The sequence below is a fragment of the Stegostoma tigrinum genome, chromosome 1, assembly GCF_030684315.1.
Source record: "Stegostoma tigrinum isolate sSteTig4 chromosome 1, sSteTig4.hap1, whole genome shotgun sequence".
In the NCBI taxonomy this organism is placed as follows: domain Eukaryota; kingdom Metazoa; phylum Chordata; class Chondrichthyes; order Orectolobiformes; family Stegostomatidae; genus Stegostoma; species Stegostoma tigrinum.
In genome coordinates, this window is record NC_081354.1 from 30,665,288 (window position 1) to 30,686,294 (window position 21,007).

Consider the following 21,007-nt stretch of genomic DNA (forward strand, 5'->3'; position numbering starts at 1 on the left):
ATTCCAGTAATAAAAACATATGCAAAGTCTTTGTTTCACTGCCAGGTTTCAGCTGCATATACATCACTGAAATGTACATTTTCCAGTCTAAGTTGGGATTCTGGGTCTGTTTTGGTGTTGGGGGTCTGCCTTGAATGTTTTCAAGCTCCTGATGAAATTAGCGTATATTCTGAATGGTTTTATTTAGATATCAACCTGGCAATTCCTGTGGTCCCACGCCTCTAGTATTATTGGAGCTGTGGTATTCTTGAAAGCCACTTCCTAAATTCCAGTGAATGGAGTATTTGCATAGCCTGAGTTGTTCTTCCTTTCCAAAATGGAGGAAAGTCCTTTAGAAGTTGGACTGTGCCAAGGAAAATTTTGTTTTAATACTTTGGCCCTTGCTTGATCTATCCTAGCGAGAAGCTAGTTTTACTCTCGAAAAAGTTCAGGCGAAGTCTCAAGGAGACTTACACATGGGCTCTACGTGTGAGATATTTGCAGGTTGTGAAAGGAGAAATTTTCCAAGGAAAGCAGGAAGCTCTCTCTATCTGTTTTCTATCAAACTGGGAGGTGGTTGAATGATTTTCCCATGACTGCCATGACTGGAATTTCTTGAAATCATCATAGAAATCATAGAATCCCTCGGTATGGTTGGAATTCAGCCTGTTTTACAATTCCCAGCCATCATTCAATCCCCATCTTTCTGTACCATTCCCACAACTTCCTGGTGTTAGCCACTACCTATACCCTTCCAAAGCCCAGCGGGTAAGCAATCTTACATATTTGTGTCATTAATTTATAGCCATGAAGAAGCATTGATACTATGATAAAACATAAGATTGAAAATGTCCACTCTTCATCAAATCAAAAACTCCAAGCAATAAGAGGAGCCAGCATCTTATTTATTGTGTTAATGATGGTGGAATTTTATAGGGGTCTGATTAACATGGGCTATGGTGGATTTGTGGTAGAACAGGATGTGAAGTATTTTGAGGTCAACCATGACATTGGGAGCATTGTGCTCCAGCTAATAGAGATTTTACAAGTGGCATGATGAGATTCTTGCTAGGCAGTGAAGAATTGATAACGAAGAGGTATTATTGTTTGTTAAATGCCTCAGTGGTGATTAAAATTGCCTCATTATTGTCCAGCTGTCCATTATACCAAACTTGCCTAATAATCTAGACATCAAGAAAATGTAACTTGGAAATCAAGGTGAGTGCCTGATGGGTTTAGTACACTGAGTTCAATTAAAGTGCAGCTCAGCGGCCAAGGATGATCCACATACACCAGCTGCAAAAACATTGGGATCGAACATTCGCCAACTCCTGCCAATCCTCATGGCATGCTTCTGATACACTTGTAGGACACTTTGAATGTGTAGCCTTTTATCTTATGGTGCACTGGTAACTAACATTGAGAGGTTGCAGCTGGTAGAGTTTACACAATGGGGCAAGCAGCCAGCTCACAGATTAGATGAGGCTGCATTTCAGAGGTGGCCACATGCTGTCTTAGCATTTGCTTGTGTAGCCTCCAACTGCATCCTCATAGCATCTCTGTGGAGGTGTGAAGCCAATGGATTTTCAGAAATGGGTCAGCAGAACAAGGATTTAGATATCTGGGAGGGGGGGGGGGGGGGAGGTGCTGGGTGTCACTGTGACGTAAAAGTAGAGTCTGTAAGCCACTGGCCAAAGTGTACTCACTGTTGCCTTCCATTGTGCTGGAAATTGGAAGTGTGTAATAGGTAATTGCTGTGACCACACTTACAGTGATTCAACCTGTGAAGGTGGGGGCTGCAACACCCTTCTGATGTTATATGGCACACAACTCAAGAATGTGCATGACACAGATCTGTGAGGTCTCTGATCCCTGGCTGTCCTGATGTGAAGTGCCCCCTTCGGGTAGCCTGCCACAGGCATTGTAGAGTGACTCGTTGATAGCCACACCTTTGGACAGAAGCTGTAGAAGAATTGGGATTGGGAGGCGATGACCTACTGGTATTATCGCTGGACTATTAATCCAGAGACCCAGAAATATTCTGGGGACCTGGGTTCAAATTCCACAGACGGTAGTGTTTGAATTCAATAAAATATCTGGAATTAAGAATCTGATGAATCCATTGTCGATTGTTGGAAAACATTCAACTGGTTCACTAATGTCCATTAGGGATGGAAACTACCATCTTACCTGGTCTGGTCTACATATGACTTCAGACCCACAGCAATGTGGTTGACTGTTAACTGCCCTCTGGGCAATTAGGGATGGGCAATAAATGCTGCTTGCCCAGCAACGGTCTCATCCCATGATTGAATAAAGAAAAGAAAAGTGTTGTATGAGGAAGGCCAAAGGTGTCAGCATCACCCAACACTGGTATGCACATTGTCCCTCTTGCTTCAAGCTGCATCAGGTGCCTAGTGTAGATCTCCATCCATGGAACTTCACTGTGATCATGAAGAGATGCCTGATGCTGGAACAATGCCTCCCTCACTCGGAGCTACACAGAGAGACACTTCTGGATAGGCCAGTCATGTTAACGGTCTCCTGGTCACAAGTAAATTGACCGTCCTTGACATGAACTTCCATATGTTGGAGGTTGCCTGCAGTGCCTGTGAGGTTCCCTATCTCCTGTGGCCATGGCTGAGGACCGGTAATTGGAAAAATGGAGTGCAGATGAATGTGTCTCCAGCAACCCTGAGGATAGTTGCCACCTGTACATGGAGGCAGATGTGACTCTCTGCACTGCTGTAGCCTCTGGACCATTGCCTACCACATATATGTATGTTAGTTCTGTTGGTTTTTGTTCATGCGGATGAAATCCCTGATCCCTGACATCACAGGATTTCTCCTGCCTGAGCGATTGCCTGTCCTCGAGTAATGATCTGAGTGCCAGCATTGCTTCCTCTGCCGGTTGTGGAGCTGTGGCAGTCAGGTGCTCACCAGACTGTGCTCCCAAACGTCCTAGGTCTAGTGTTACCAAAATGGTGCCAGTATCAGGGTTGGCGGCAAGTGCAGGAAGCAGCTTTCTGTTGCTTCATCTGAGGTGTTGGTACTGCCACCCTCAGAGGTCGAGGATGTGGCTTCTGGGGTTGATGAGCATTTCATTGCAGCAGTAGTAGATGTGCCAGCTGTATCCACAGGACATAAGTGAGGAGAAGGTGTCATAGACATTGATTAGAAGTAGTGTGTGATGAATGACATTGGCAGAGGAGTTACTGTGAGAGTTGGAGTGGAATGAAGGGTGGTACATAGGGGTGGGACATAGATGTCTCAGCAGGTCTCAGTTTTGTCCTGTGTGGGCCAAAAATTCTCTCCTTGTGTGGGGTGAAGTGTCTAATGTTGGGTACCCTCTCACCCCTATGGGATTATTCTTGTAGTGGAATGTGCTCTGTAATGACAAAAAGACAGGGGTTGTGTGGGATGAAAATAGATGGCACCCACAGCTTTTGTTGCTCATGAAGAGGCAGTGCACATGCCAATTAGGGTGGGTTGGGGCTAATGACAGTGGTTGAGGGAAGATATTGAAGGTAACGGTGAGAGTGGCAGAGCATGAGCTGTAGAAGAGCTAAAGTAAGTCACAGAGTCATGGAGCCATAGAGCTGTGCAGCATAGAAACTGACCCTTTGGCCCAACTCAACCACGCCAACCAGATATCCTAAATAAATCTAGTCCCATTTGCAAACATTTGGCCCATATCCCTCTAAAGCCTTTCCATTCATATACCCATCCAGACATCTTTTAAATATTGTAATTATACCCGCCTCCACCGCTTCCTCCGGCAGCTTGTTTCAGACATGTATCACTCTCTGTGTGAAAAAGTTGCCCCTTAGGTCCCTTTTATATCTTTCCCCTTTCACCTTAAACTTATGCCCTCTAGCTTTGGATTCCCCCACCCTAGGGAGAAAAGACCTTCCCTATTTACCCTATCCATAGCCTTCATGATTTTATAAACTTGTATAAGGTATCACGCACTCAGCCTCCAATGCTCCAGGAAAAGAATCCCCAGTCTACTCAGTCGCTCCGTATAGCTTAAACCCTCCAACCCTGGTAATATCCTTGTAAATCTCATCTGAACTCTTTCAAGTTTCATGACATCCTTCCCAACCAGGGAGACCAGAACTGCATGTAATATTCCAAAAGTGGCCTAACCAATGTCCTGTACAGCCACAACATGACCTCCTAACTCTTCTATTCAATGCACTGATCAATAAAGGTAAACATACCAAACCCCTTTGTAACCATCCTATCTATCTGGGACCTCACTTTCAAGGAAATATGAGCTTGCACGCCAAGGTCTCTGTTCAGCAATCCTCCCCAGGACCTTACCATTTGATTTGCCTTTCCAAAATGCAGCACCTCGCATTTATCTAAATAAAACTCTACCTGCCACTCTAGCCCCATTGGCCCAGCCGATCAAGGCCCCTTTGTACTCTAAGGTAACCTTCTTTGTTGCATGGTTGAAGAGTGTGCTACTTATCCCTGGCCCAACACAGAATGTCATTCCCCTTTACAAGGCTCTGGTCACTCCCCCGTACCATTGGGATGACACTGACTCAGATGATGACCTTGGACCAGGCTGCCAGGGTCTGGTGTTATGGACCCCTCAAGTGGCTCACTAGGAAGAGAAGGCCTCCCCTTTGCACCAATTCCTTGTCTCAGACCACCAACTCCCTGCCTTCTCCAACATGTTCTGGAAATGTTCTTGAGCAAGCAGGACAGTTTTGGAATGTCAGTGCTCAAACGGGTGCACAGAGGCCTTACTAAGGTGTACCAGAGTTTTGGTGGGTCTCTGCTGAATGGCGAGTTGTTCTGGGAACAGTGTGTAGTAAATGGGGCTGGAATCAGACATAAGAGATGCTATAGGATCAGGGTAGCTAGTTAAGGTAGGAAGTTTGATAAGAGATGAGAAAAATTGCTAGGCCTGGTATTGAAAATCACTCTAGAGAACTGGACTCAACTTGGCCAAAGAAATGCAAGATTGAATTGATGTGTTTGTCTTTTACAAGCCTGTTTTGTTTAATAAATAAAGACTGGGGCTTATGTTGTTCATTTTCCCAAACGCTTTATTGGATCTCTGTTATAACATATTCCACTCTTCTCTCTAGCTCTTCAAACTCTTTTGGAAATCACACAAACTGTGAGGTCAGTGATTTGCTAGATTCTCGTTTTTCTAATAATACTGGCACTCTACTTCTTGTCTGTTACAAATATCGTAACTGTTTTCTTCTGCTTGGGTGATTCCTTAGACTGCTATCCTAGGACAAGCCAAACAGAGACACGCACGAGAATTCCTAGAAGCATGGCATTCCAACCGGAACTCCATCAACAAACACATTGATTTGGAGCCAATCTACCATCCCCTGAGAAAAAGAACAGGAAATGACATCACCAACACAGGAAATGACATCACCAACCCAAGGAAACCTAACCAGATAAATAGAAAGCCGGACATAACACCAGCGCTTCGTCGGAGGCTCACTGATGATGTTACCTAGAATGGTGACAAAACGTCTGAAAACCAACCTTCCAGCTCAGCGAGTAAACTCACATCCAGAACCTCAACCTGAGCTACAAATCTTCTCAAAACTCGCTAACTGCTACTTGTACTCTCCTTGGCTTAGTGTAAGCCTTCCAGCTTGTATCATGTTAAACTGAGAACACAAATATTCAGATTCAGTTTGAAGGCTGTGGATAATGTAAGACTGTAAGCCACTGATTCTACAAAGTACACAACATAGTATCTTGAGTCTACTCACCTCAAGACTAACCAACATCATCCCTCAATATTCAGGATGGGAATTCTACTATTCAGCAATTATGCCAGTTCTTTCATAACTGGTACAATGTGCCTTTTCACTCTGATTCTTCATTGGAGAAAAACATTGGGTGGTTCCTGCAAACAGTTGCCAGGTCGATTAACATTGTTCATCTGAGTGCTTCCAACAAGCAATTAAACCCTGTGTGATCATCAAACTAATCAGTGAATCTCTTTTGCATCAGTCATAAATAATTAGGATATGAGCACCTAGAAATTTGACTGTGACAATTCCAATTTACAGATACAAAGTATTCGCCTTAGGATCTAATATGGTGGTTGGCATGTTCCAACTCATTCAATGTGAAAAATGCACTGCCCATCATATTAGAATGGGAAAATTCATATTGTAAGCTTCTCCAGGATCCAAAATGCCACAGATGTGCAGTCTGAATTGTGTGTCCAGAATTGTGATCACGCGGCTCATACTACATTTTGTGGAATTTTATGGTAATAGGAGATGATGCCTTGCTACCATCTGGAAGATAAAGTGAAAGGTGATGAGGAGTGTGCAGGGGAGCAGAACTGATATCACTACTAATTTAGTTCCCATTATCTCTCTCACTACTAATAGATCTACCTGCCAGAGCTTTTGACTTGGTTCATCTAAGAGTGTGTTATGTGGAATGTCAGTGGGGAAACACATTGGTTAAAGTACCTAAAAAGTACACAAAACATTCCCAAGCTTACTTGTTTTGTAGATCCAAGTTAACAGAAAAGGTGGACCAGACTTACATACTTAACAAAAATGACTATTTATTAAAAGTAAGTATATTTTAGCTACAGGTAAACAGTTATGGCTGTTAGCAAATATCTCTACTAATTAAAACTGTAACCCCTTAGAAACTTCTCCGTAAACACACAGATGCACAAACACATACAGAAACACATGCAAACGCATATACATGCATACAAACCCGTGTGCACACACACAAATGCACAAACACACAGACACATACACATACACATGCACACACACACACAGATTCCGATACACTAACATTTAACTTCAATTTACCTTGGCAGCTGGAGAAAGTTAACTTCATATAATTAATACATTTGGTGAGCCTATTTCAATGATAATGACCATTAAACTATTGAATTATCATAAAAATACATATAGTTCAATAATTCCTCCAGGGCAATTAATGTCCTGTCCTGACTTAGTCTGGCTTACAAAGAATGTTAGAAAGAGTGGTTTGGAAGGCTGCTCATCAAAATCTTTTTCAGAGCAATTGGGAATGGAAAATAATTTCTGACTGAGTTACCAAAGCTCACATCCCACAAATAAATGGAAAGAATCCACAATATTTTCAGACCATAATGTAGCAATGTCTTCACGATCATCTTCCAATTCATCAGCAAAAAAGATCTTGACCTCAGTTCTTTGCAAATATTTACAACACAAAACAATACCAAAATGTGGCACAGTATATAATTAACATTACATATTTATCAGAACTCATTGAAATTAATCCATCTATGATCCTTTCCTCCCTGGTTGGTGTGATCACTTATCTGCTTGTGGTTTTACAATGATCATCTTCAGGGAGCACAACAGTTGCATGTCCCCATGAAACCCAGGCTGCTGTTCTGGACTGCATCTTGACATTCTTTTTGTTCCATTTGAGAACAGAGTGCAAGAATGTGCCAAGCTGGAAACCCATTGGCTGCATTCCTTTGGAATTTCCAAGGTAGCTGTGATGGTTGTCATTTATTATGACTTATTGGAGTGGTGCACGGAAAACAAATGTCCCATTACTCCTGGAGTCATTACATTTGATATGGACAAATATGGACAGGTGATTAAATCACTGAATTGCCCACAATTGCCTAACATCTATTTCAGCTTAAAAGAATATGCACACCAGTTCTTTTCTTTAAATAGCAAGCAATAGCTAGCTCGTGTTTTTAAACTGTTTTTAACTAATGGCAAGAAAGAAATATAAATTGACAAATTATAGTTCTATAACTTGAAATCTACCTGTTTTAACATACCCAAGCAGATAAGAGACACAGGAAGAGACAAGACAAGACAATACAGAAGTATTGTGGGTGGGGACTGGAAAAAAGAAGTCAGACACCAGTTTGTATCATAAACAGAGCCATAGAGTCATATGGCACAAAAACAGATCCTTTGGTCCAACTAGTCCATGCCAACCGAGTTTCCCAAACTGAACTAATTCCACTTGCCTGCATTTGGCCCAAATCTCTCTAAACCTTTCCTATTCATGTACCTATCCAAATGTCTTTTAAATTTTTGTAAGTGTATCTGTATCTGCCACTTTCTCTGATAGTTCATTTTACATATGAACCAACCTCTGTACAAAAAAGTTGATCTTCAGGTCTCTTTTAAATCTTTCTCCTCTCATCTCAAAAACATGCTGTCTAGTTTTGAGCTCCCCTAATCTAGGAAAAAGACCTTTGCTATTCAGCTTATCAATGTCTCTCATAACTTTATAAACGTCTATAAGGTCACCTTCTCAATCTCCTCCAATGAAGAAAGTCCCAGCCTATCCTTGTAACTCTAACCCTTCAGTCCCAGCAACATTCTTATAAATCTTTTCTGAACCCTCTCCAATTTAATAATATCCTTCCTAAAGGAGGGTGACAGGAACTGTACACTGTAGCTCCAAATGTGGCCTCACCGACATCCTATGCAACTTCAACATAAAGTCCCAAATCATGTATGCGCTGTTCTGAACAATGAAGGCTGAGCGATATCTCTGTTAAGGGCCCTGCAATTTCTTCCCTAACTTTCAACAACATCCTGGGATAAACTTGAACTTCACCAGAAAAGGGGACATTCCAGGTGATTGAATAATATTCAACACCATTTGTAATTCATCAGATACTTAAGCAATCTGTGTGGATTTTCAGCCACACTTGGACTTCAAAGTGCAATGTAATAGTTACACCACATCAGTGCCAGTCAGGGACTATCTCCAAAAAGAGAGAATTCAGTTGCATTACCATCACTGGATCCCCAAAACCATCAATATTCTGAGATTACCACTGACCAGAAACAGAAATAGACCAGCCAAGTAAATACTGTGGAAGAATAGGTCAAAGGTCATGAACTTTGTAGCAGGCAACTCATCTTCTGTCTCCCCAGTGTCAATCTGCCATCTACAAGACACAAGTCAGGAGTCTGACAGAATGCTTGGATAAGTGGAGCTCCAACAACAGCCATGAAGCTCAACACCATCTCGGATAAAGCACCCGTATTAATTTTCTCTCCATCACCATCTGTAAAATTCATTGCCTTGAACACATACAACGTTGTGTACTATTTATAAGACACATACAGTAGTTCACACTGGCTCATTTTCAAATCACCTTCCAAGCCTGCAAACTCTACCAAATAGAAGAGTAAGGGCAGCAGACACATGGGAACAAAACCACCTGCAAGTTCCCTTCAAAGTCATACACCATCCTTAGAACTTATTGCTGTTCCTTCATCAAAATTTTGGAAAACCCTTCCCAAAGAATTATGGGTATTCCTACAAGATATACACTGCAGCAGTTCAAGAAGGTGGCTCACTGTGACTTTCTCCAGAGCAAATCGGATGGATAAGTGCTTGTCTGGGCAAAAATGCCCACATCCCATGAGCAAATTTATAAACAAATCCAATTTCTCAGTACTACCGAGATTTGAACCTCATTTAAAAAAAACCTTAATTAAAATGTCTTCTGCGTTACATCTTGGTGAAAAGTCCCATTTCTGTGCGTGAAATCGAATGCTAGTGAGTATTTTTGGATTCTTCTCTTTCTTGCAGTTTTCTTTTGCTGATGATACAAGTTGTTTGCATGGCTATTCTGCCTTGCATTCAGTGGTTGAGAATATACCAATTCCACTGCCAAAGAAGGTGATTTTTCCCTTTTCCTTTCCATAAGGGAATTCGCAGACAGCATAGATTGCAGTAGAAACAGTGAGAACTGCTATCGGCAAATTTTTGATTAGGAAGGTTACCTATTCCTGAAGTGGTGGAGATACCTGAGATTCTCAGAACCAGAAATAAAATATGATGGCAAGAGTAAGCTTTTACAGACAAATATATAAACTGTGATTTAGAAGCAGGGGTGGATCTTTCAGATCCTTCAGCCCTCTCCCTCATTTGATAAGATTGTTGCTAATCTGACTGTGACTCCTATGCTACTTTCCTAAATGTTCCATACCCTTTGACTCTCTTGTCAGTCAAAAATCTAACTCAGCTTTAAAATATTCAATGGCCCAGTCTCCTCTGCTCTCTGTGGAAGAGAATTTCACTGAATGACACCACAAGAGAAAAAAATCCCTCATCTATTCTTAAACTATGTCGCCTAGTTCTCCTCTCTGTCACAAGGTGAAGTGTCTCTTTAGCATCCACTTTACCAAATCCCTTCAGGAAAATTCAGCTCCTCAATGTCCACTTTTAATTTCAGTGCGAAGAGAGGAGAGAAAGGAGAGAAATGGCTGGTGGAAACAGCCACTGCTTGCAACCCAAAACCCAACAGAATTAGGTAAGGAGGAAGAGAATTAGTTTCTGACAAAATCCTGTGCAATGTCACCTCTGTCATCGTCACCTTCCACACCCCTTGCGTGTGATAGCTTTCTTCTGCAGGGGACTGAATGTGCAGGAGGCTTGGCCCTCTCTCATCAGTATATGATACCATATCCTGTGCATAATTTATTTTTGTGGAAAAGGAGATGTGTGCATTGGTGACATCCTTGCGAGGAGTTTGGAGAATGTGCTGGCATTAAGTGTGTGTAAGACAAATAATGTGTAAGTAAATAGGAGAGTGAAGGGGACAAGAAGTCTTTGGAGAAGTGTAGCTGCATGCCATTGTAATTAGTGATAATGGGAACTGCAGATGCTGGAGAATCCAAGATGACAAAGTGTGGAGCTGGATGAACACAGCAGGCCAAGCAGCATCTTAGGAGCACAAAAGCTGACGTTTCGGGCCTAGACCCTTCATTAGAGAAGGGGATGGGGAGAGGGAACTGGAATAAATAGGGAGAGAGGGGGAGGCGGACTGAAGTTGGAGAGAAAAGAAGATAGGTGGAGAGGAGAGTATAGGTGGGGAGGTAGGGAGGGGATAAGTCAGTCAAGGGAAGACGGACAGGTCAAGGAGGCGGGATGAGGTGGTAGGTAGGAAATGGAGGTGCAGCTTGAGGTGGGAGGAGGGGATAGGTGAGAGGAGGAACAGGTTAGGGCAGCGGAGACAGGCTGGGCTGACTTTGGGATGCAGTGGGGCAAGGGGAGATTTTGAATCTTGTGAAGTCCACATTGATACCATTGGGCTGCAGGATTCCCAAGCTGAATATGAGTTGCTGTTCTTGCAACCTTCAGGTGGCATCATTGTGGCACTGCAGGAGGCCCATGATGGACATGTCGTCTGAGGAATGGGAGAGGGAGTTGAAATGGTTCGTGACTGGGAGATGCAGTTGTTTGTTGCAAACCGAGCGGAGGTGTTCTGCAAAGCGGTCCCCAAGCCTCCGCTTGGTTTCCCCAATGTAGAGGAAGCCACACCGGGTACAATGGATACAATATATCACATTGGCAGATGTGCAGGTGAACATCTGCTTGATATGGAAGGTCATCTTGGGGCCTGGGATAGGGGTGAGGGATGAGGTGTGGGGGCAAGTGTAGCACTTCCTACGGTTCCAGGGGAAGGTGCCGGGTGTGGTGGGGTAGGAGGGGCGTGTGGAGCGGACAAGGGAGTCATGGAGAGAGTGGTCTCTCCGGAAGGCAGACAAGGGTGGGGATGGAAAAATGTCTTGGGTGGTGGGGTCGGATTGTAGATGGCGGAAGTTTCGGAGGATGATGCATTGTATCTGGAGGTTGCTGGGGTGGTATGTGAGAACGAGGGGGATATTCTGGGGGCGGTTGTGGCGGGGGTGGGGTGTGAGGGATGTGTTGCAGGAAATGTGGGAGACACGGTCGAGGGCGTTCTCGACCACTGTGGGGGGAAATTTGCAGTCCTCAAAGAACTTGGACATCTGGGATGTGCAGGAGTGGAATGCCTCAGCGTGCGGCAGAGGCGGAGGAATTGGGAATAGGGGATGGAATTTTTGCAGGAGGGTGGGTGGGAGGAGGTGTATTCTAGGTAGCTGTGGGAGTCAGTGGGCTTGAATTGGACATCAGTTTCTAGCTGGTTATCTGAGATGGAGACTGAGAGGTCCAGGAAGGTGAGGGATGTGTTGGTGATGGCCCAGGTGAACTTGAGGTTGGGGTGGAAGGTGTTGGTGAAGTGGATGAACTGTTCGAGCTCCTCTGGGGAGCAAGAGGTGGCGCCGATACAGTCATCAATGTAACGGAGGAAGAGGTGGGGTTTGGGGTCTGTGTAGGTGCGGAAGAGGGACTGTTCGACATAACCTACAAAGAGGCAGGCATAGCTTGGGCCCATGCTGGTACTTATGGCTACTCCCTTTGTCTATAGGAAGTGGGAGGAATCGAAAGAGAAGTTGTTGAGGGTGAGGACGAGTTCGGCTGGGCGGATGAGGGTGTCGGTGGAGGGGGATTGAGCGGGCCAGTGGGACAGGAAGCGGAGGGTCTTGAGGCCATCTGCATGAGGAATACAAGTGTATAGGGACTGGATGTCCATGGTGAAAATGAGGTGTTGGGGACCAGGGAATTGGAAGTCCTGGAGGACGTGGACGGCGTGGGTGGTGTCACCGACGTAGATAGGGAGTTCCTGGACCAAAGGGGAGAAAATGGAGTCCAGATAGGTGGAGATGAGTTCGGTGGGGCAGGAACGGGCTGTGACAATGGGTCGACCAGGGCAGGCAGGTTTGTGGATTTTGGGAAGGAGATAGAAACGGGCCGTGTAGGGTTGGGGAGCAATGAGGTTGGAGGCTGTGGGTGGGAGGGCCCCTGAGGTGATGAGGTCATGGATGGTGTTGGCGATGATGGTTTGGTGCTCGGGAGTGGGGTCATGATCAAGGGGGCGGTAGGAGGAGGTGTCGGAGAGTTGGCGTTTGACCTCGGCGATGTAGAGGTGCTCCATTCTACCACTGCGCCACCCTTGTCAGCGGGTTTGATGGTGAGGTTGGGGTTGGAGCGGAGCGAGTGGAGGGCTGCCTGTTCTGCGGGGGAGAGGTTGGAGTGGGTGAGAGGGGTGGAGAGGTTGAGGCGGTTGATGTCTCCACGGCAGTTGAAGATGTAGAGGTCAAGGGAGGGTAGGAGGCCTGGGTGTGGTGTCCAGGAGGAGGACTTGTGTTGGAAGCGGGCGAAGGGTTCAGTGGAGGGAGGGTTAGGTTCCCGGTTGAAGAAGTAAGTGTGGAGGCGAAGGCGGCGGAAAAACTGCTTGATATCTAAATGTGACTGGTATTCGTTTATTTGTGGGTGGAGGGGGACAAAGGTGAGCCCCTTACTAAGGACTGACCGTTCGTCCTCAGTCCGTGGGAGGTTTGCGGGGATGGTGAAGATGCGGCAGGGCCATTGTAATTATCACCTTTTATGTGTGTTTTGAGTTGTACCGTTTGCTGCTGCGTTATTTTAGATTCAGTCAAAAACAAGCAGCTAACTATTCTAATCCCATGCTCCAACACTTGGCCCATATCCTTGCAAGGCTTGGCATCAAACTATTCCTACTCCATAAGTCGTTATTGTTTTGATTTGCCATTCCCACCCCTTATTTTCCATAGTGATTCCATTCTCCACTTTGCACAGATTTCCTCCACTTTTGCTTGTCATCCGATTTTGCGCAGTCATAGAGCCACATAGCATGAAAATCCTTTGGTCCAACTGTTGTTTAATTTTTTCAATTTGGACTGGGACTTCTCAGCTTGATTTGCATTATCTAAATGGTAGCAGCTCTTCAGATGTGGGTAAATACATTCAGAATGTTGAGTATCGGAGTTGGGACATCATGTTGTGGCTGTACAGGACATTGGTGAAGCCACCTTAAGAATACTGCACACAATTCTGGTACTCTTCTTTAGAAAAGTGATTGCAGAAAATATTTACAAGGATGTTGCTAGAACTGGAGAGTTTGAGTTATAGGGAGATGCTTAATAGACTATGGCTTCTTTTTTCGCTGGAGTGTCAGAGGCAGAGGGGAGACCTTGTGAAGTTTTATAAAATGATGACTGCCGTAGATAAGAGGTATAGCCTTAAAGCATAGGGGAGACCAAAAATAGACACCATAGGTTTAAGGTGAGATGGGGAAGATTTAAAAGGGATCTGCGAGGTAACTTTTTCATGTGGAGGGTGGTTTGTGTCTGGAATGAACTGCCAGAGGAAGTGGTGGAGGCTGGTACAATTAGAAAATTTAAAAGGCATTTGCATGGGTACATGTATAGGCAGGGTTTAGAGGGATATGGGCCAAATGCTGGCAAATGGGACTAGGTCAGATTGGGATAGCCGGTTGACACGGATAAGTTGGACCAAAGGGTCTGTTTCTGTGCTGCACATCACTATAACTCTATGTGAAAAATTGGATGACTAACAAAAGTGGGGGAAATCTGTACTTGGTGGAAAATGGAATCACAAAGGAGAAGTAAGGGATGAAAATGCCAAGGCAAAACAGTAATGACTAATATGATAATGCGATAGGGCCAAGTGCTGGAACATGGGATTAGAATAGTTAAATGGTTGTTTTTGACTGGTGCCTAGGAGTCTTTTTCTGTGCTGTAGAGCTCTGTGATTCGATTAATGTATGCACGATTTAGAGGACTAGCAAGTGCAATGTAGATAACTTTTGATTGGAAAAGAAACTGTAGAAATTTCTAAGTAAATAATACATTTAACAGATACTTGTTCTAAACATGGATTTTTGAGTGAAAAATGTTTTGTAGGGATAAATGAAATAAAATATATGTAAATTCAGATCAGAAATTAATTTAGACAGCTTCAGCTGTAAAGTATTATGTTCCAGGGAAGTTAAGGTGTGGTTTAAATTTTGTTTTAGTTTTTTAAGGGGTTGGTTGGTTTTGACTCTGTTTCATTTGTTAGAGGATTTTCACCTCAGTTATTTTTGTTGGAACAAACTGAAAAAGAAGAAAACCCAAGTGTACTGTTTTAACGAACATGAAATATGGGCAATCAGAATTTTTATGAAATAGTCTTGAATGATCCTCCTAAGTATAGGAGTTGGGAAAATAATAATTTGCAAAGTGCTTGGATTAAAATAATAAGGCAGGAGCAAAAGGGAGGAAGAGAAAAGAAACAACGCTGAAAGCACTGATGAAGCTGGAATATCATTCAAACAGAAAGGAAAGGCAAGGCCTTCACAGTTTAGCGATAGTAAGAACTGCAGATGCTGGAGTCAGAGATAACACAGTGTTAAGCTGGAGGAGCACAGCAGGCCAGGCAGCATCAGAGGAGGAGGAAGTTTGATATTTCGGGTCAATTGCCTTTATAGCTTACATTTCCATTTCCCCTGCGTCTGCTGATGCTTTGCTCTTCTTCTAGTAAGTATTTATTTTTCTTGTTTTATATGTTCTCGCCCCTGAAGCAATGCAGCATGTGGTAGTTTGCTTGTAATCTCTTGCTATTCTGCCAGAAACCTGGCCATTCTCTTAAGAGTAGTACGACTGCTGCTGTTAATGACCATGACCATTGTATCCTGAGAGAGCATTGTTCCTAAATGACATTGGTTTTCATTATTATAATAAAATTTTAAGGTTTTTCAAGGATCTCAATTTCCCCACCACAGTGGTCAAAAATGCCCTCGACTGCATCTCTCACGTTTCCTGCAACTCATCCCTCACACCCCCTCTCCGCAATAACAACAAAGACAGAATTCCCCTTGTCCTCATGTATCATCCCACCAACCTCTGGATTCAACGCATCATCCTCAGCCACTTCCACCACCTGCAATCTGACACCACAACCAAGGACATTTTTCCCTCCTCATCCTTATCTGCCTTCTGGAGAGACCGCTCTCTCCGTGACTCCCTTGTCTGCTCCACACTCCCCACTAGCCCCACCACATACACTTTTCTCTACAACTGCAGGAAGTGCTACACCTGCCCTGAAACTTGCCCCTTCACCCCCACCCCAGGGCCCAAAAAAACTTTCCACATTAAACAGATGTTCACCTGCATTTCTGCTAATGTGGGTTATTGTATCCGCTGTTCCCTATGTGGCCTCCTCTACATCGGGGAAACCAAGTGGAGGCTTGGACACTGCTTTGTGGAGCACTTATGCTCGGTGCATGACAAAGGACTACACCACCCAGTCACGGACCACTTCAACTCCCCCTCCCGCTCCTTGGACGACATGTCCATCTTAGGCCTCCTCCAGTGCCACATCAATGCCATGCGAAGGCTGTAGGAGCAGCACCTCATATTCTGCTTGGGAACACTGCAGCCCAATGGTATCAATGTGGACTTCATTAGCTTCAAAATCTCCCCACCCCTGACTCCATCCCAAGACTAGCCCAGCTTGTCCCTGCCTCCTTGACCTGTCCATCTTTTCTCCCACCTATCCGCTCCTCCCATCTCACTAAATAACTCCAACTCCCACATCCTACCTAAAGGTCTCATCCCCGCCTCTTTGCCCCATCTGTCTTCCCTCTCATCTACCCACCCCTCCCTCCCAACTGACCAACCCCCATCCCAACTCCAAATGCACACTCTCCTTTACTGGGTCCATCGCCCCCTCCTTGACCTGTTCATCTTCTCTCCACCTAACTGCTCCTCTATCCACATTCCATCATTGCCTCCCCGCTCTCTCTATTTATTTCAGAGCCCCCTTCCCCTCCCCCATTTCTGAAGAAGTGTCCAGACCCAAAACGTCAGCTTTCCTGCTCCTCCAATGCTGCCTGGCCTGCTGTGTTCACCCAGCTCTACACCTTCTTATCTCAGTCTCCAGCATTGGCGGTTCCTACTAGCTCAGGGCTAAAGTTAAATTTTAATATAAGAGATTTCTAATGGGCTTGCCTTGCAAGAAAGGATAGCCCAAGAAATCATGATTCCATATTAACTAAAAGATGTGGCAGTTAAATTATAACGCCACTTTGACTTATTTATGAAAATAATTGTGAATTACATTGTGCCTCAATCATATTGAAATGCTACAAAGCACTTTACAGGAGCAGAGTCAGACAAAAATTGATAAAAGACATTCGACAAAAGTTTGGATTCTATGGGGAGGAATCTAATCAGGTTCTGAGTGATATGGGATCTGGCAAGTTTTGAAGCAGTGAAGCCCCATCTCTATGTGGAGGCCATCTCATTGCCTCTTGTACACTTTATCAAATGTCATGGCAAGATTATCTCTAGGCGATGGTGAGTTCCTATTTGATCCTCATCATAGCTTTTTGAGTGCTTTGTTGACAGCCCAACTCACCTGATTATACCAACTCACCATACAAATTAGCTGTAGGAGTCCTCTTGTGGTGCATTGCTAGTGTCCCTATCCTTAGACTTGGAGGCCCAGGCTCAAGTCCCACCTGCTCCAGATGTGTATAATAACATCGATGAAGGGGTTGGTTGGAAAAGTAAATTAAAAAAAAAACAAATTAGCTAGAGGTCCTCTTGTGGTACAGTAGTAATGTCCCTGCCTCTGGATTGGGAGGCCCAGGTTCAAGTCTCACTTGCTCCAGAGGTGTGTTATAACATCTCTGAATAGGCTGATTAGAAAAATAGGTTAAATAAAAGAATATAAATTAGCTATTGGGAAAACTTAACACGGAAGCCTGAGTGAGTTTGTGGTGGGTAACTTCTCACTGATTACTCCAAAAGACCTTCATGCTGGCCATAAAGCACCGACATATTGGGCATGCTCCACATGTATATCCATGGGAAATGGCATTTACCATGTGTCAGAATTTATGAAACCACATGGTAGATGCTCCTTTGACTTATAAAATGGTTCTGCACTTCAATGCTACACCTTGGGCTAGACTGGCAGCTATAATTGTCTTGCTGCATCAAGGACCCTTTGCACTCAGGTACATTCAACCCAGCTCACGGACTGGGTCAGGATGCATCTCTGGGCTCTTTTCTTGCTGTCAGACTGCTCACTCATGCTGAGCTTGCCTGAATGCTTGCAGCATCCCTACCTTGCGTTGACTTTGTGCACACTGCCCATCAGCCAGAGAAACTAGCCTCATATTCTTACTGTCTTGCTGTGCCATCGAGCCTGGACACAAAGCCAGGAAGTATGTCACAGTTATCAGCATACTGCAAACCAACCAAGGAGGATCGCCTTTGCGCTGGCGGGGTGGGTGTGGGGGGGGGGGGGGGTGGGGTGGGGAGAGGAGGTGGTGTGGTCACAGCACAGTAAGTCAAGGGTAGCATCTGATACCAATCCTGGCCCTGCTCAGGTCAGGTTGAGATCCTCTTCTCATTAGGGCTGAAGAGCTGAATGATGGGCAGCACGTCACACTTCCTTCCCTATACTGGGCTGGTTTTGTCCTGGAATGGGATTTAAGCAGGGATTATGGAAGATGTAAGTGGGTGGCACAGCCATTACTGTTAGTGTGGGTGGGGATGTTTCCTGAGTGAGTGAGTGAGCCATGCAGAGTGTGGGGATATAGGAAGTATGGCTAACAGTTTTCGGATGACACCAAAGTTGATGATATAGTAGACAGTGAACAAGGTTATCTCAGAGTACAATGGGATCTTGATCAGATGGGCCAAAGGTTGGAGAAGTGATAGATGGGAGTTTAATTTAGAAAAATGTGAGATACTGTACTTGGTGAGGCAAACCAGGATAGACTTACACAGTTAATGGTAGGGCCTTGGGGAGTGTTGTTGAACCAAGAGACTTAGGGGATCAGGTTCATAGTTCTTCAAAAGTGGAGTTGCAGGAAGACAGGGCAGTAAAAGAGGCCTTTGGCACACTTGCCTTCATTGGTCAGAGCATTGAGTACAAGAATTGAGATATTATGTTATGAGGCCACTTTTGGAAAACTGCATATAATTTTAGTTGCCCTGCTAAAGGAAGGATGTTGTTAAACTAGAAAGGGTGCAGAAAATAATTACAAGGATGCTTCCAGGACTGGAGGGTTTGAGTTATAAGGAGAGGGTGGATAGGCTGGGATTTCTCTCTCTGGAGCACTAGAATCTGAGGGATGATCTTATAGAGGTTTATAAAATCATAAGGGGCATAGGTAAAGTGAATAGTCCAGGGGAGGGGAATCTAAAAGTAGAGGGCATAGGTTTAAAAGGAGAGGACAAAGATTTAAAAGGGACCCAAAGAACAACTTTTTCACATAGAGAATGGTGCATGTATGGAATGAGCTACCAGAAGAAGTGGTGATGGTGAGTATAATTACAACATTTAAAAGGCATTTGGATGGGCTCATGAAATAGGAAAGGTTTGAAGGGATATGGACCAAATACTGGCAAACTGGAATAGTTAGGTTTGGGCCTGGTTGACATGAATGTGTTGGACCGAAGGGTCTCTTTCTGTGCCGTATGACGATAAGAGTCCATGGATGAGGGTGAGTAGGCAAGATGTTGAATGCGGTAGTGAGAGTAGTAGAGCATAAGCAGTGGAGGGAATTGACAGAGATAGAATGAGTGTGAGGTAGCAAAGGGAGTATGACAGGACTTACACTGGTTGAGTGAAGGACATGGAAGAGGGATATTTCATTCTACATTGCTGGGCATTCCACTAGATAGCTGAGAGTGCCCTAATCTAAGTGGCACCGTGGGACCAGGCTGGTATGGCCTGGCTTCACAGACTCCACTGGTGGTACTGGGGTAATAGAAATTCCACTGTCTAATCCAGGACCCTGTCCATAAAGCAGAACAACGATTTTCCCCTGTCTGCCATATCTGGGGTAAATGTCAGGAGCTGAGCAGGGCACCCGCAGATTGGTAGTTCTTGTCTGTGTGTACAATCGCCTTTTAATTATGGTTCTGGTGCAAGGGGTGCTGGTCAATTCCAGGGTCTCTGATGTATGGCGAGTCGCTCCAGGCATGGCGAATGCCAAGATGATAAAACCCGCAGTGAGAACCTCTTCATCAAGCTCTATGCAACTCCCATTTAGCTGAAAAAGAAAAGTCCATAAGGTTTAGCCCATGGAGCTAAATTATATCCTGATTCCTATTGCAGAAGGATCCAGGAACAAAAGCCACACAAACATGGTTAAGTTGTCATGGATCTGTATCTCAACTTGATTCACCTGCTTTTTGCTGTGTATCCCTTGACAGCCTTACCTAACAAAGCCTGATCTTGCTTCATAGCAAAAGCTTCAATTTACAACATTCAAAAGCTTTTTCAAGAGACAGCTCCAAATTTCCAATACCTTTAGTGTGAAAAGAAATTCCCGACTTTGATCCTTTACCTTTGGTGTGAAAAGAAATTCCTGATTTTGTCCTGAAAAATACTAACTTTACTTTTGATTTAAATCCATAATATCCACTTACTTGCAGCATTACGGGTACATTTTGTATGCAAAATGCCATCAATGCTAAGCATACACACTTCAGATACAGGCCATACTGGATGCAATTTTGATGATGGCTTTAGTGCTGGAACTTGGACTGTGCATTAGGATTGTAAATCGATCCTCAGTAACCATGCATGACTGATTTGACTGTATTGTTGCCATTTGAATCTCAACGCTCCATTTAGCATTGTATCATAACCTTGGACAGCTGAACATGCATTCAGCACTATAATTCATCACCATTGGTATTTAAAGCGATCATCAACAATCTTTAACCAAGTTGCTGATTGATTTGTGCTGGCTACTTCTGAGTGAGTAAATGTGTCTGGTAGTTTGTACTGCTTCTTCAAGTTATTTAAATCTTGCTGGATTTCTGGGAATTGCTTGAAGTTGTTCCTGACTGATGCTTTTCTGACTGATAACTGGTTAAGGAACAGTGTAGATAAGTGATAATCAGAGCCTGCCTAAACACAGGATTATCTCCACTTTGCTGGAATTTCAGGCAGTTTGGACTGCACATAGTACAGTTAGGATGAGGTTTCAATATGATGATTACCATTAGAAACTGGAAAAGCAGAATTGAAGGTGCCACTGCATTCTGTGAATATTTGACTAAATGTAACATTGGACACCTATGTGAACTGGCACAATCAGAATACATGCCATTTTGAGTGGCATTGCAGAAAGAATATACCAGGGTCATCTGATTAATTGTTCCAGCATGGTCATCAATGAAGGTTACAGGCATTGTCATACCTACTGAGAAACAAGGGTAACAAATTGTCTACATTACAGAGTGAGTGGTGTTAGCTGCTACTAGGATTGTCGTAACTTCTATCTAATATTCAACCCAGATAGTCATGGCCAGCTGTGGCCCTA